This window comes from Psammomys obesus, unplaced genomic scaffold (assembly GCF_907164565.1).
Source record: "Psammomys obesus unplaced genomic scaffold, mPsaObe1.curated_primary_1811, whole genome shotgun sequence".
In the NCBI taxonomy this organism is placed as follows: Eukaryota; Metazoa; Chordata; class Mammalia; order Rodentia; family Muridae; genus Psammomys; species Psammomys obesus.
The window spans coordinates 229,010-244,260 of NW_026585580.1; the positions used below are offsets into that span (position 1 = coordinate 229,010).

At 42.8% G+C, this 15,251-nt stretch overlaps 1 protein-coding gene across 4 annotated transcripts in view; it reads left to right on the plus strand.

Annotated features, from left to right (window-relative positions):
• Positions 1–15,251, plus strand: part of Paqr8 (progestin and adipoQ receptor family member 8) — a 47,570-nt gene that overhangs the window by 23,573 nt on the left and 8,746 nt on the right. For 3 of the 4 annotated variants that reach the window (XM_055605793.1, XM_055605802.1, XM_055605820.1), the window contains one exon: positions 12,858–13,022. The gene's annotated coding sequence lies outside the window, so the exon portion shown is untranslated. Of the gene's footprint in view, positions 1–8,984; positions 9,100–12,857; positions 13,023–15,251 lie in introns of those variants that run through there. The other variant, XM_055605811.1, reaches the window with a different exon arrangement.

Consider the following 15,251-nt stretch of genomic DNA (forward strand, 5'->3'; position numbering starts at 1 on the left):
CTCTCTCTCTCTCTCTCTCTCTCTCTCTCTCTCTCTCTCTCTCTCTCAATCAAGAGACTGAACCTGAGGCCTTGTGCATACTAAGCACATGCTTTTCATTGACCTACATCCCTCTCTGTATAAAACTCTTATAAATATTTTTGGTATGTGCTTTCCAAAGTAGGTGCTTTCACTGTAAAGGAAAGGGGTATTTTTCTTCATCTTTGTACATACTTACCTGTGCACAGTCGCCTCTTTCTGGCCACTGAGCCCACGGAGCTTCCAGGTCCTCTGGTGTCTCTCACCAGACAGTGCTGGTAATAGAGCCAAGCTTCTTATCCCGGCTCAAACGATAACACAGGGAGATGGAGTGACTCCTTACTCTGATAAATTTGTATCATTAAGTGGGAAAGCGGTGCTTAGTAGCTGTGCTGGATGGTTTTGTGTGTCAACTTGGCACAAGCTAGAGAGGACAGAGCCTTAGCTGAGGAAATACCTCCAGGAGATCCAGCTGTAAGGCATTTTCTCAACCAGAGGGCCCCACCGATTGTAGGGATTGTGGGTGGTGTCATCCCTGGGCTGGTGGTCCTGGGTTCTATAAGAAAGTAGGCTGAGCAAGCTAAGTGAAGCAAGCCAGTAAGCAGCACCCCTCCATGGTCTCTGCATCAGCTAGTGCCCAGATAAACACAAGACTCTGCCTGAATTCACCATCTGGCTAATAGAAATGCAGGTTGTTTGTTTGTTTGTTTGTTTGTTTGTTTGGAGGGTTGATGAAGAGGTTTCTTTGACTAAATGCTTTGGAGAACATGGTGAGATAACATCAAGAGGTGTCTTCAAAAATGAATGCAATTCTCAGATAGGGAGAAAGTCATTCCAGGTAAAGAGGTCAGCTTGGGCAAAGACCTCCCACCCAAAAGGACGCCCCATTGAGCATCTGCTCATAAGGTGTGACCACTCAGGTGTGTTTGTCAAAATAAGTAACTAGAACAATCTCTCTGTGTACTCATAGGAGGGTAGTCAAAGGAATTATGGTGTGTTTAGCCAAATGGTCATATGGGAAAACAAATCAAGTAGAGATTATAAAAAGATTAATGTGGGGAAAAATAAAGTAACAGATATTGAATGGAAGAAAGAAGGCTATAGAATGTTGAGAATAGCATAACGATTAAAATGCACAAAAATATATTATTTGTGAATATGTACTTTTATGATATTTTGATAGTCATCACATTTTGATACCTACTTTTAATTTCATAATGTCTTCAAGTGAAAACAGTAGTGCGATGAACAACTAATTCAGTACATTGCAGCTGTTGCTGGGGAGAGAATGGTTTCGACTGCAGCTGTTCAGATAGGGAGACTGATCAAGAGAAAGCTGCACACACTTACACTCACGCACATACTTAAAATCTGAAGTAAATAGAGCGCACTAAGATTTGGCAAGCCCCCGTTTATTGTCTGTGTTTCTATACACTTGAACCATTTAATAATTTTAAAATGGAGAACATGGACGTCAGTGGCACACACCTGGACCCACAGTACTTGGGAAACAGGCAGATGTTCAAGAGAGAAAGTCACAGTGCACAAGGAACAGCCCACGGTGTCTCATGTCCCTTGGAGCCCAGCGTGCTGCGGTGGCGGGAACATAACCATCAGCTCAAGAGCAACTTGTGCTACTAAGTGAGCTCCAGGCTATCCTGGGAAATGATGGAAAACAGATGTCAAACAAATAAACCACACACGCACATACGTGCATCCGTACACACAGACGTAGACACATGCATACGTATACCTACATGCACACACACAAACACACATGTGCACATACACACATACATACATGTACACATCTACGCATGCAAACACACACACAACACACACACACACATACGGTGACAGAGGAGAGAGATAGAGAGAGAGATCTGGCCTCTGGCATTCTGTTCTGTTTACTCTCCTTTGTCCTGCATGACTTCAGAAGAGGATGACTCCCATGGACGTGGAGAACCGGGGCTGGTCATGGACTGCTTTGACTGCCAGGCTCAGGAATATGAGCTTTAGTGGGCAGCTGGGAGTCAGCAGAGGCGGCGGGGCACGTTGTTTTTAGGAGCCGAATTTTAGCCAGTCAAATAAACTAGAACTGGAGCTGAGAACAGTCAGGAAACTTATCACCATTGGTGTAGCTGAAGGAGGATACAAGTCTGTAGACGTGAAATAAAGCAGGAGTGGCAGGTTTTCTCTGCAGCCATTCTGCCCAGAACATGCTTTATCTCGTCAGAAAGGACAGTTTGGTTTGGTTTGTTTTTTGAAACAGGATTTCTCTGTGTACTTCTGGAACTTGCTCTGTAGACCAGGCTGTCCTCAAACTCACAGAGATCCACCTGCCTCTAGCTCTCGGAAGCTGGGATTAAAGGTGTGTGCCACCACAGCTACCACCCAGCTCAGAAAGGACAGGGTTTTTTATATGCTAAGAATTATTTAAGTCTTTTCTTTTCTTTTTCTTTTTTTTTTTTTTTGCTTATTTTATTTTTTGCTTTTCGAGACAGGGTTTCTCTGTGTAGCCTTGTCTGTCCTGGACTTGTTTTGCAGACCAGGCTAGCCTCAAACTCACAGAGTGCTGCATGCCTCTGCCTCCTTGAGTGCTGGGATTACAGGTGTGCATCACCGCACCTTGCAATTATTTAAGTCTTAATGACTGAAAGTTTTTAAGGGAAGTCGGAGGTAAGGAAAGGAGACTGGCTTCTTTGTTTTTGACACATTTCTACTAGGAGCAGTATTGCCACTTTGCTTTAAGGCTTAAGAACTCTGTGTCTCAACTATTCTCACAGTCAAGTGTCACATCCTAGGGTGAAGGGATATGTTTGTAATAGGGTGCTTGCCTAGCAAGCTCAAGGCCTTAGGTTCAATCGCCAGTACTATCCTAAATTCAGTTCATTAATTAAAATCATGAATGTTTGAACAACTTCCTTATCCATCTCAGCAAAGCTCACAATTCCAAGTTAAGGAAAGCGAGCTATTTATAGCGTAATGCTAAGATAGTGTTATAGACTGAATGTGTTCTCCCAAATCCTTATATTCAAATCCTCATCCCAACATCAGGGTGTTAGGAGATGAATGATGTCTATGACCTTATACAAGACACCTTGAAAGCTCCGTGTCCCTTGTGCCTTGCGGGGGCCCAGCTAGGAGAGGGGTGTCTGTGAGTCAGAAGTGACTTTTGCCTGTTAATGCTTCATTTTTGGCCTTCAGACCTCCACAGCTGGGGGAAAAAAAGTTTGTTGTTTAAAAACCACTTGGTTTGTGATATTATGCTACCCCCAACCTGAAATGCCTAAGGTTTAACAGGACTTGACCAGTTCTGATTGAGGCTGTCCTCAATGTCACAGAGAGGTTCTATCCGAACCTAAGTTTAAAAGCAGGAAGCAGGTTTTGCCAAGCAGAGTGGGGTACAGCGGCATTGGCCGTGTTGAGTGAGTGGCTTGCCCAGGGAGCCAGGGACAGGCTGTTCTGGCTTTCTCTCTATGCACCAAGAATAAGAAATTAGCTCTTCTCTCCTCTCCAATGTTATTAGCCCTTTCCCTCCCCTACCTAGTTCTCCATTCCCTGAATCTTTATTAGGCATCTTGGAACACTAAATTACCAGTGATAGGAGATGAAGACTAAAAGCAAGCTGGCAGTTTGAAATTCAGTCAGGAATTTAAATAGTGCTGTGGATTTCCTCTGTGTAGACGAACCACGCACAGATTCTAGTGTCCAATACACACATTGTCTCCTTTTGTAAAACAGACTGCAATTTCATTGCCTAAACTGTCACTGCTTTTGTATGGATGCGAGCAGGAGTGTGTCACAGACCACCTGTGAAAGTAAAGGGGCAGCCTTTGAGAGTTGGTTCTGTCCTTTCACCGTGCAGGTATCAGGAATTGAACCTAGGTCGTTAGCCTTGGCAGCAAATGCCTTTACCCACTAAGCCATCTTGCCAGCCACCATTACTTTTAGTTAGCCCTACCCGAATCTTGCTATGTAGCCCAGACTAGTCTGGAATTCACCAAATAGGCCAAGCTGGCCTTGAACTCATGGCAGTCTTCCTGCCTCAACTTCCCAAGGGCTGGGATTATAGATATGTGCCACCTATTGCATTGACTGTATCTTTAGATACCGCAGGCAAAGGGTTTCTTATTTTACTTTGTCTTTGAATAGTTGTTATCTACTCATGAATCCTGGCGTTCCTTTACTCTGCTAATCTACAAACAGGAGAAAGGAAGAACAAGTCTGTGTTACAGCCTCAGTGAGCTTGGGCGGGAGGGACAAAGCTGTTTATACAAGTAGCATGTGCATCTGGCCATAGCATGGAAACCAGGTGGGCAAGTATTCCATGAGGGAAAGAAATCAAAATGGCCTCCTGGTGATTCAGAATTGAACTAAAGCCACCTTCAAGTTATCTAAAGGGAAAATGAGAATCATGTGGCTTGCTCAAATTGATAGCAAATCAAATGGTCAGATCTGGGGACCCTCTGAAGAGCGTACCCTACCAAACCTTGTAGAAGTGTTGATGCAAACAATAGGGTTGCTAGAGGAGACAGCTGTCTGTGTGGTGTTCCAATTCCACTCTAAGAAAGCGAGGACATCCCCGAGATCGGCCCCCATCAGTGGACATGAGCAGCTCCCTGCAGTTCACCCCAGCTGGCCCAGGTCCCGGCAGGTTTGCGGATCCGTGGAAGCCTGCCTGGCAGAAGCTAGCACAAGCTGAGAGGCTGTGTGACTTGCAGCCAAACCACACCCAGGGAAGCCAGTAGCTGTGCTCCTGAGGGAAGTCTGTGGAGACTCCCTGTCCCTAGCCTTTAATTAGCAGGTGCTTCAGACAGCAGGGTAAGCCCTGACCCAAACAAGAAGTCTAGGAAGAACAGATGAGGCTCCTTACCCAGCCGGCCTGGCAGCTGATTGGCTTTGAGACTGTTCAGTGTGTTCTTTTGAATTGTTTCCAGCTCCTCTGAAGTCTTCCCCCTGGCGACATGGATACCGCTTGCTGCGTGAGGTACACACATCGTTCTGTGTGTCTGACGATGTATTTTGAAGGAAGCACCTGCTCAAGTGACATTAGCTGAGATGTGGGTGGCAAAGCAAGTGAGAACAAAGCCCAGACAGGAGTTCTAGCTGGAGGGCTCCTTGGAGAGAAGGCACTCCGAGGAATCACACTGTGGTCTTGTCCCCGGGGTCTGGGGCAAACAAAGGTGGCACGCTATTTTTTTTCCCCTTCTCTCGTTATATACAGGGATGCGTAGGAAGGCTCAAAGACCACTGAGGCTAGAAGACGGCAAACACTCCTGTCAATCTCAGAAAGATGTAGCTTCTTCTGGAGGGGGGGCTTTTTATGAGATTTCTTTTCTTTGCTTCTGTTTAATATGGAAAGTATGTGAAAAGGCCAGGACTAACCCTGTCAGGCCGCAATCTTAACATTCCAGCTGTAAGGTACAGAGCTCAAGTTCATCTCAAAAAAGAAAGAAAATTTGAAACAGCACCTTCAAACAAATACAACAAAACCTTAACATCCACTCTAAGTGAGAAGCCCATAGCACAGGGCCCAGAAATCCAACACAAAGCTAAAAAAGGCTCCTCAGTATCTTGGAATAGGTTAGAGCACTTCTTCCCTGACACATCCATCCAAGGAGTAGTTTTAATAGGAAGGTTTCTAGTTTAATTGTCAGGATTTCCATCACGCCATGAGCCACACAGTCAAAGACTGACTTGCTTACTGGAGCCCTTTGGGTTTGTGTGCTGTGTGGAAGGTCTTCTGCTCCTGTGTGTCCAGGCTTTCTTGAGCTGCAAACAAACACCAAAAACATCGCTGCTACGTTTAACAAATGTGTTCCATCTCACTCCTACCCTAGTCTCCCTACCATTGGCTTTTATTATTGCAGGTTTGGTCAGGTTATTCCAAACAGGACTCATACCCATGTTAACCAGACAAGGTCAAAACTCACAGACAATGTGTGTATTCCTTTAAAATGTTGGGGTGCTTTCTGCAGGGTGGTGGTTTAATTGCTAATATTCACTTTACTAACTAATCACGTTTCACCAATCTTTATATATTTGTGTCAAATACTCTCTTATTTGCTAAATGGAAATATTCCTAGTTTTCCAATTATGCAAGCAAATGTTGACAAGGACGACAACGAGTATGTTTACCCCAGACCAGAAGTAGATTTCCAGAAATCTCACCACTTAGTGATATCAGAGTTGTGTAAATTCTATGCACAGCTATCTTTTCTGTGTCACATTTCTGTGTTTTCGAAAACAGGACACATTTTTAATTTATTTCTTCCTTGTAAAAATACCTTTCATTTACTTATTGAATAAGTCTTTTCCGAGCTTGTATGATGTGCTTGCCAGTCACTGTTCAAAGTGCAAGGACACTCTGAAGGAAATGGGGCATACAATTCTACTGTGTGCATAATTCCAGAACTAAGATATAATAAATATTGTATAGACTTATAATTTATTCAGTCTAGTTTTCCATCTTTGGATGTGAAGATAGTACTCGTTGGGTTTTCTCAAACATAAGGGCAGATGCATTGACTGTTGGGGAATCCAAGTTGAAATGATCTCTGCTAATAATAGTATTCAGTTGGTAACACTAAGCCTTAAAATATGACATTATAAACAACGATATGATTCTTGGCAGAAGTTACAAAGATCTGGAAGGGTTCAGCAGTCTCTTGCTTGATGGATGTCTAAGAGTTCTGGAAGCATCCAAGTCTGTGCCCTGCTCTATCTCAGTTTCAAGGCTTCTAACTGAGCCCATCCTGTTATCTTAGCTGCTGTTTCTTTTCAGCCCCGACGGTTATGCAGCAATGTGCAAGGTTGACCTAAAGATTCTGCAAGCATTTCTTTTGACCTCTACTGAGAGTATTTGCTCTTCTGTTCTTTGCCAAATAACCAGCAGGGCTACCTTCTTGCCATCTGTGCGTCCTGCACATAATGGCACGGGGTGATGTCACAGAATCTGTTTGTTGATGATTTCACCATGAGCAAAACAAAGCTCAGGTGAATCTAAAATCATACTGCAGCTGAGTTTGTAGGGACAGGGATACTGAGACATGGAGGGCATGAATGACTTGCAAGTTGCATGGTTAGTGGCAGAGCCGAACTGACAGCTGGACCTTCTTGTTTCTCACTGCTCATCCCAGGCAATCAGAAAGTCCAAGTTTGTGGCAAGACTGTGTGGGATTTTTTGGAATGGATCAAGGAACACCATTGCTTTGGAGGGTCTCTTGGTGGTTACTGGTTAAAATGTCTTTCATACTGGGTTTTGTCAGTTTCCTAAATATGGAGTCTATTCTATCTAATTTTCTGCTTTGTTTATCTGGGAGAGGCTTTTTGGATTGCGTGGAATATGAGTAGCAGAATTTGAGTAATTGTTCTTTGCTTTAGTTTTTATTAGCATGCATTAATTATACATAATAATGGGTTTATTATGGCATTTTCATGCGTGTCTTTTTGTGTTGGCGTTCTTTCTTTAGGAATGTACACATGCACTAGTCTTGCAAATCTAGCCACAGCGGGATTGGAGAGATTGCTCAGTTGTTAAGAGCACTTTGCAGCTTTTGCAGAGGACCTGGGGTTCAATTCCTGGTACCCACAGAGTGGCTTACAATTCTCTGTAAATTCCTGTGCCAGGAGGATCTGACGCCCTCTTCTGGCCCCTCGGGCACTAGAATCACAGCTGAGCAATCTCAGGGACCGTGATCTCAGTCTGTGAGAGCTGATGCTTGTAGGTTTGAAGATGTCACTACACAGCCCCAGGACCACACCAGTGGGGTGTGAGTTACAGGAGGAAGGAGCAGGTTGGATTTTCCTCCATGTCACCAGGGACACGTATTTTAACTGTTTTCAGGGGATTACAGCAATCAATGGAAACTCATCGTTTCGTTCTTACTAGAAAGGAAATGGTATTGTACATGTTTTTTCATCAGTCTAAACCAGATAAATAAAACCAAGCCTTAAATTTGGGGGCTAGAAAGACGGCTCAGTGGCTAACAGCACTGGCTGCACTTCCAAAGGACCCAGGTTCAATCCCAGCACTTAGCATGGCAGCTCACAATCATCTCAAGGGATATAACGCCCTCTCCTGGTCTCCCAGGGCACTAGGCACACACGTAGGGCACAGACATATATGTGTGCAAAACGCCCATACATATTAAATATAATAATAACAAAACATCAATAGCATAATTATCCTTTTAACAAATACTTTGTTCAGTACTGTGATTTCTTTTGTTTGCTTGAGACAGGGTCTCATCATGTAGCCGTGGTTGGCCAGAAATTCACTATCTAGATCAGGCTTGCTTCAAGTTCACAACAATCTTCTTTCCTCAGCCTCCAAGAGTCCTGTAATTAAAGGCGGGTGTCACCACACCCCGTCTGTGATATCCTTTGACAAACATCTAAAGACACAATCCTGACTACAGTAACATTACTTCCATGAATACTAAATTGACCCGACTTTCATCTTTTTGTTTTGCCTTCATTTTACATTTTTTTTTCTAAACAATTTAAAAGAGTTCCTTAGTGTAAAACTTTCAGAATGGAGCTTTATAATGGATTCATGGTACGTACACTGTATTTGGCAGAACTTTTCATTACAATCTCATTTTAATCTTCATCTGTTTAATTTTGGGCTGTAGGTGCATTTTTCGAAAAAAATGTAAGGACATGGATTTACTCCCCAGTACTATACACACACACATACACACACACACACACACACACACACACACACACACACACACACCCTAATGGAATTGGAAGGAGGGCTGTAAGGGGTTCCTGAGTGAAACAACAGGGAAAAGTATGTTCTTTTTTAACATTCAAAAACTATATTAAAATAAATTTAAGGTACAAAATATCTGCCCTCGGTATCTGTGGTATAGACAGCTTTGTCCCTCCTACCAAAGCTCTTTGAGGCTGCAACATGGACTTATTCTTCCTTTATCCTCTTTGTAGATTTGCAGAGTAAAGGATTTGCTCAACACCCTGGAAAGGGGAACAGACAAACTTGTTGGTCTTCAAGGCACTGATGTGAGATTTGGGTGGACTAGAGGAAGAACTGAGGCAGAAAGACAAGAGGTATTCATAATTTATATACCAGCAGTCGTGGGTTAGGTGTGGTCTGGGAGACCATAGTTTCAGTTCTGGGTCTTTGAGGTGGTCTGAAGAAGTCCTGGTTTCTTGAGGGATCAATCTAGTTTTCAATGTGATACAATGGTCTGTTATATCATGCATACTTCCTTTGGGGTGAGAGGGTGTTAAGTCCCATGAAGTCCCATTTGTTAAGTCCCATTTGTCTTGGAACCTAAGGTGACTGCAGATTTAATATAATGACTTACCTCTGCACCCCAACCTTGAAAGGTGAGACAGGTTAGGTTTGGCAGAGTAATTAGTCTGCTTATACACACTCAGGCAGGAAACCGTCCCAAAGTAAAGATAACCGATCTAACATGCAGGCAGCAATGTCAGTCTTTCATCTGGCAATCAGTGTTTTTTGTAGGCCTAAGGGAAGAGTCAATGTTTTTTAACAAAACAGCATTAAGTGCCCATTATGATTGTGGTTTTGTTGGCTAGTCTTAAGAAGAGAATTTCCCATCAGGTGGAGAGGGCATTACTAAAGAAAGAATAGTGAAATAGTACCCTGTCTTTCTGATAAGCTTAGAATTTCATACCCAAGCTCCCAAAGAAAGATGTAAGCTTTTCTCATCCTCAGAAAGAAGACTAGATTTTTGTGACCCCCACATTGCTGGGCCAGATCAGAAATTATGTTCTGAGTTGGAGTAATGATGGTTCCTGAGTTACCAGGAACCACTCTCAAGTTACACAACACAGAGGGTTATGAAGGAGATTCAAAAACTGAGGTGGCTACATTTTAAACAACTAATTTTCAAAGGAAATGGTGATTCTGCTGTGTGTGCTGGTGTGTGTGTGTGTGTGTGTGTGTGTGTGTGTGTGTGTGTGTGTTTGAGGTTAAAGTTAATGTTCCTCCACAAGGACCAAATATATCTTGGCAGAGCGATCTTTTCTGAGACTGATTCTCCAACCAAGGACCATTCATAGATATAACCTAGAACCCCTGCTCGGATGTAGCCCATGGCAGCTCAGTATCCAAGTAGGTTCCCTAGTAAGGGGAACAGGGACTGTCTCTGACATGAACTTAGTGGTTGGCTCTTTGACCCCCTCCCCCCAAGGGAGGAGCAGCCTTGCCAGGCCACAGAGGAGGACATTGGAGCCAATCCTGATGAGACCTGATAAGCTAGGGTCAGATGGAAGGGGAGGAGGATCTCCCCTATCAGTGGACTTAGAGAGGGGCATGGGAGGAGATAAGGGAGGGAGGAAGAGTGGGATTGGGAGGGGGCTACAGCTGGGATGCAAAGTGAATAAAATGTAATTAAAATAAAAAAATAAAAGTTAATTAAAACGTTAATATACTCCTTTCTTCTTCCTAGTTTCATAAACTTTTTTTCTAGTTGGTTTTCTGAGAGCAAAGCAGAAATACTCAATCTCAGTAAAAAATTCAACATAAAGTCAAGAAGGGCAGTAGCAGTAGGAGGACTGGAGGAAGTGTGACGGCTCTGTAGTCACACCTACTTGAAGACCCGCCAGAGGGCAGCATCACTTACATTCCCTCAGAGCAGACCGACGACCATGGGTTCCCAGAACGGAAATATACTCCATTCCATCCATTAACCAAACCCTGAAGTCTTTAGAAATTCTGTTGTCATTGGGTCGTAGGAACCCGTTGAATAGATATTCTATCCTAAAAGCTAGGAAGACAAGAAGCGTGGAGTTGTATAGTAGTGCATTATTTAAATCTGGGTACAGAACTGTGTGTGATTGTGATAACACGATGAAAATGCCCTTACATTGATGGTATTCAAATGGAGCCAACTGGGAAGTGTCTTTTTATACAGCTTCATACCTTCAGTGTCTCCCAACTATAAAACTGGAATGGCAATAATTTCATTCTTCAAAAAATTTATTTGTATTTATGCAAACGTGTATTTGTCTATGTGCTGCATGTGTGCAGGAGGCCACAGAGGCCAGAGGAGGATGCCAGAATCCCTGGAGCTGGTGTCACAGGTAGTTATGAGCTGCTTGAGGTAGGCACATGGAACCAAACTCAGGTCCTCTGAGGGAGCAGCAAGCTGTTAAATGCTCCCCGTCTCTCCAGACCCCCTCCTCCCATTTTCTTCTCTGCTTTACAAGAGAGATAACCAAAACCTGTATATGAAAACAGAGTTCCATAAAAATCAGTATCTCAGGAAAAGCTGTTACTAACAGCAGCGGGACATGCTGTAAAGTCAGCCCATCTCCCAGGCTCATCCCTGGGATGAGCCCAACAGTTGCGCTTCAGGCTTCCGGCTTTAAACGGAAGCCCAGGCACTGTGATCTCTCTTCTGGCCTGATGGTGGAGGCACCAAGTGGCTTTCTCTTTACTTATTTTCATTTTTAGATGTATGAAGGTATCGTGGTAAGTACTTTCTTCTACATTGTCTTTTCTGTGTTTCCCTTTCTGGTGTATTCTGTAATCCTTATTGTTCTTCTCTTGGTACTTTCAATTCCTATGTTGAGCCTTAGTTCAGAGTCAGTATCTGGCTAGATACTACTGTGTGAGGTATGTTGGCTAAGTAGATGTCTCAGCATGGGGTGACAGGTGCCACGATAGAGGAGCAAGGTACTCAAAACCATTCTTGGGTCTCAAATAAGTTATGCCAATGATAATGGCAAATGAGCTTTTGGGTATAGAACAAACATTTTATTAAATACCTTATCATATCTTGTATATCTTCCTTCAGTGTATGAGATACTTTATCACTATTTCACAGATGAGAGATTGCAGGCTAGAGGCATATGACTTGTGAATAGCAGTGTTCGGGACTGGAGCTCAGGTGTCTCTGCCACTGTCATACAGAGGAGTTCTCTCATGCCACTAAACAAAAGTTCTTTATAGCCTTTTAAATAAATATGTAGCTTTTTAAAAGAGTCCCTATAGTTTATCTTTTTATGGCTTCTTTGTTTGAGGGTTCTTCTCCTGTTTCCTAACAATATCTTTGTTGGCTCAGCTCAGCTTCTCCTGGCTCAACTGTCACCAACTGTCTTCTCTTCTCACTCTGCTAGCTCAGTCTGCTTTCAACTGTCTCTTAAGTTCACTATGCTCAATCTCTTTTCTTCTTCTCTCTAGCCCTACTCCGTCTTCTTTCTTTTTATATCAACTGTCTTCTTGACCCTAGGTTTCTGTCTCCTAGCACCTAATCTTGCTTACTCATGTCTCTTCTTTCTCTCTGCTATCAGTACTCTCTCTCTCTTTCCCCCAGCTCTCAGCCTCTGCTAGCTTTTATATTCTTTTATTACCAGAAGTCCAAGAGCCAACTGGCACTGAAGGGCACAGGGCCATTTAAAGAGCCAGGTACATAAAATACTTCATGCTACAGTTCTTCGAGTTGCAAGACATGGTGAAATCCCATACTTGGGAGACTGAAGTAGGAGTTTCATGTGTTCAAGGGCTAGCTTGGGCTACAGAGCAGACCTCTGTCTCAAAAAACAGTAGGAGCTGAAGAGATAGCTCATTGTTTAGAGCACTTGTTGTGCTTGTAGAAGACTCAAGTTCAATTCCCAGTTCCCACAAGGTGGCCTACAACCATCTGTAAGTCCCGTTCTAGGGAAGCCACACTCTTTTCTGAACTACACTGGCACCAGGCACATATGAGGAACACATACATGCATGCAGGCAAAACATTCAATAAAACAAACACACATGCACATAAAATAAAATATTGTTTAAAGTAAATTATTTATTCTCTTCCTGAAGCCTTATGTTTTGTTTGTTTTTTCAGAATTCCTCAAGTCCTGAGTGAAGCACTTGAAGACTCCTGACCCCACATTCCTGCTTTATCCTGTGGGTCATTGCACACCTCGCCTGGAGCATGGACTGTACTTTTGTGTCATAAGCCCAATACATATCTGTCTCCACAACACTTCAGACACTAATCTCTACAAAGGCAAGTAGCCTACCTTTTGGATCATTCTATCTAATACTTGGTTCCCTAACATGGAGTACAGCTCAGAACTACTTAACATTTTCTCAGACCAGACAACTTAAACAGCACAACAATGTACACAGCAGGTAAAATTATTATTCTTGTTTCATAGACGAAGAGACTAAAACCTGTAAAGTTTTAACTGGCCGTTCAGAAAGCAGCAAAACCAGAACTTAGCTCAAGGTTTTCCTCAACTCTTACATTTCTATTCTTTTCATTTTTTTTTCTTTTTCTTACTTTCTTTCTTTTTTTCTTTCTTTCTTTCTTCTTTTTCTTCTTTTTTTAAACCTGACTAGACTCTCTCCTTTCGAGATTAAGAAATGTGAAGTTGAAAGACTACATTTCCTGAGCAGCACTTGTTGAATCCTCTTCAATTGAGGACCTTTGGGGGAAGGAAGCCATTTAGATAAATAAGAATTTAACTTTCTTCAGAATCAGGCAACAAAGACACAGAAAGTGCCTATGTGTTAAAATGTATATTACTCAGTGAGTGCACATGAAAATCCATTGATTTTATGAAAAAACTGGCTTACTACCACCTAGAAATCCTAAGTATAAAGCAAGCATTTCAGAAGCCTGAAATTCATCACATTCAGATGTAGCTACCTGGGAGAGGCAAATCCCAAGCTACTTGCTTTCTTGAGCACTCTTTGAAATTACACATTACTTAACTTTAGTCCATGCTTTTAATTCCTCTGTTGAATGAAGGCTTGACACAGACATTAAAGTAAAATGTTAAGGATTTCAGAGTTGATCAGCTAGAGTAAGTGTGGAACTAAGAAAAAGGATTACTAGAGGGGCTGTTGAGATGGTTTAGGGCATAAGGGTCCCGGACTGCAAGTCTGACAACATGGATTTGATCCCTGGACCGTACATGGCAGAAGGAGAGAAGACTCACAAGTTGTCCTCTGACACTGCACATGTGCCATGGCACCCACGTGCATGTACACACACACACACACACACACACACACACGCACACACACACGCGCACGCTAACAAAACCCAAATAAATGTTTGTTTTGTTTCTAAAGAAAATTATTAGCAGAATACATTCATGTAAAAACAGAAACAGCTCAGCTGTGTTCCCACCATCAGCCAGCAGAGGGATCCGAGCGCCTGGGCTTCAGTGACTGACCCACAAAGAGGCTGCACTACAGAAATGGTCCTACAACGTGACAAGGCTTTGCAAATGGGGTACCCGACACACCCAAGCGATACTGGCTTAACACCGCTAAGGCACCCCACAGTGTGCATTGTTCTTTCCAGATCACACTCAGAAAACGTCTGCCTTTAAGTTGAGTTTCAGCCAGTTACTTACCCTAGAGTTTTAAGTTTCCAGTAAGATTAGTGAATAGTTTTAAGATTAGGTGGGTGTTAAAGAAATAGACACCTTATTTATCTATCTATCTATCTATCTATCTATCTATCTATCTATCTATCTATCTATTAAATTTATTTTGGCTTTTCCAGGCAGGGTTTCTCTGTATAACAGCCCTGGCTGTCCCAGAATTCACTTTTGTAGGTCATGCTGGCCTCAAATTCCCCATTATCTATCTATCTATCTATCTATCTATCTATCTATCTATCTATCTATCTATCATTGATATATATATATATAGCAAGGTAGTCTTGAACTCACTGTGGAACTCAGGCTAGTCTCCAACTGACAGCCTAGGATTACAGGTATGGAATGTAATCACGGAGTAAAGTAAGTTTTAACACACAGGTACTTTCTGTGTCTTGTTATCTAAGCTTTTTTTCTGAAGAAAGTTGAATTCTTGTTTATCTCAATGGCCCCCTTCCTCCAAAGGTCCTCAACTAAAGGCGATTCAATAGTGCTGTTCAGGGAATGTCGTTTCTCGACTGTACTTGTTCTCAACCACAGGCACTGGGGTTTCAGGAACCCTGTCCAGCTAAAACCTATTCAATAATCCAAGAACATCTGACGGTTACGTTTTAGTAATATCTAGGGAACTAGTGAACTTAAAAAGTTCCTTTGCCTTCTAGAGACCGTTACCTCTCGTTTCTCACTAAGTCATGCTAGGGTAACGCATTATGTCAGCCGTTAGGCTAGAGACGCCTGCTGTGTGTTCACACTGCAGTGAACGACAATCAAGGAGTCGGAATGTCGCCTCAGCGCGAGAGGATGCTGCAACTCCACGGTGCAGAGAGCGAAAACAAGTCCCA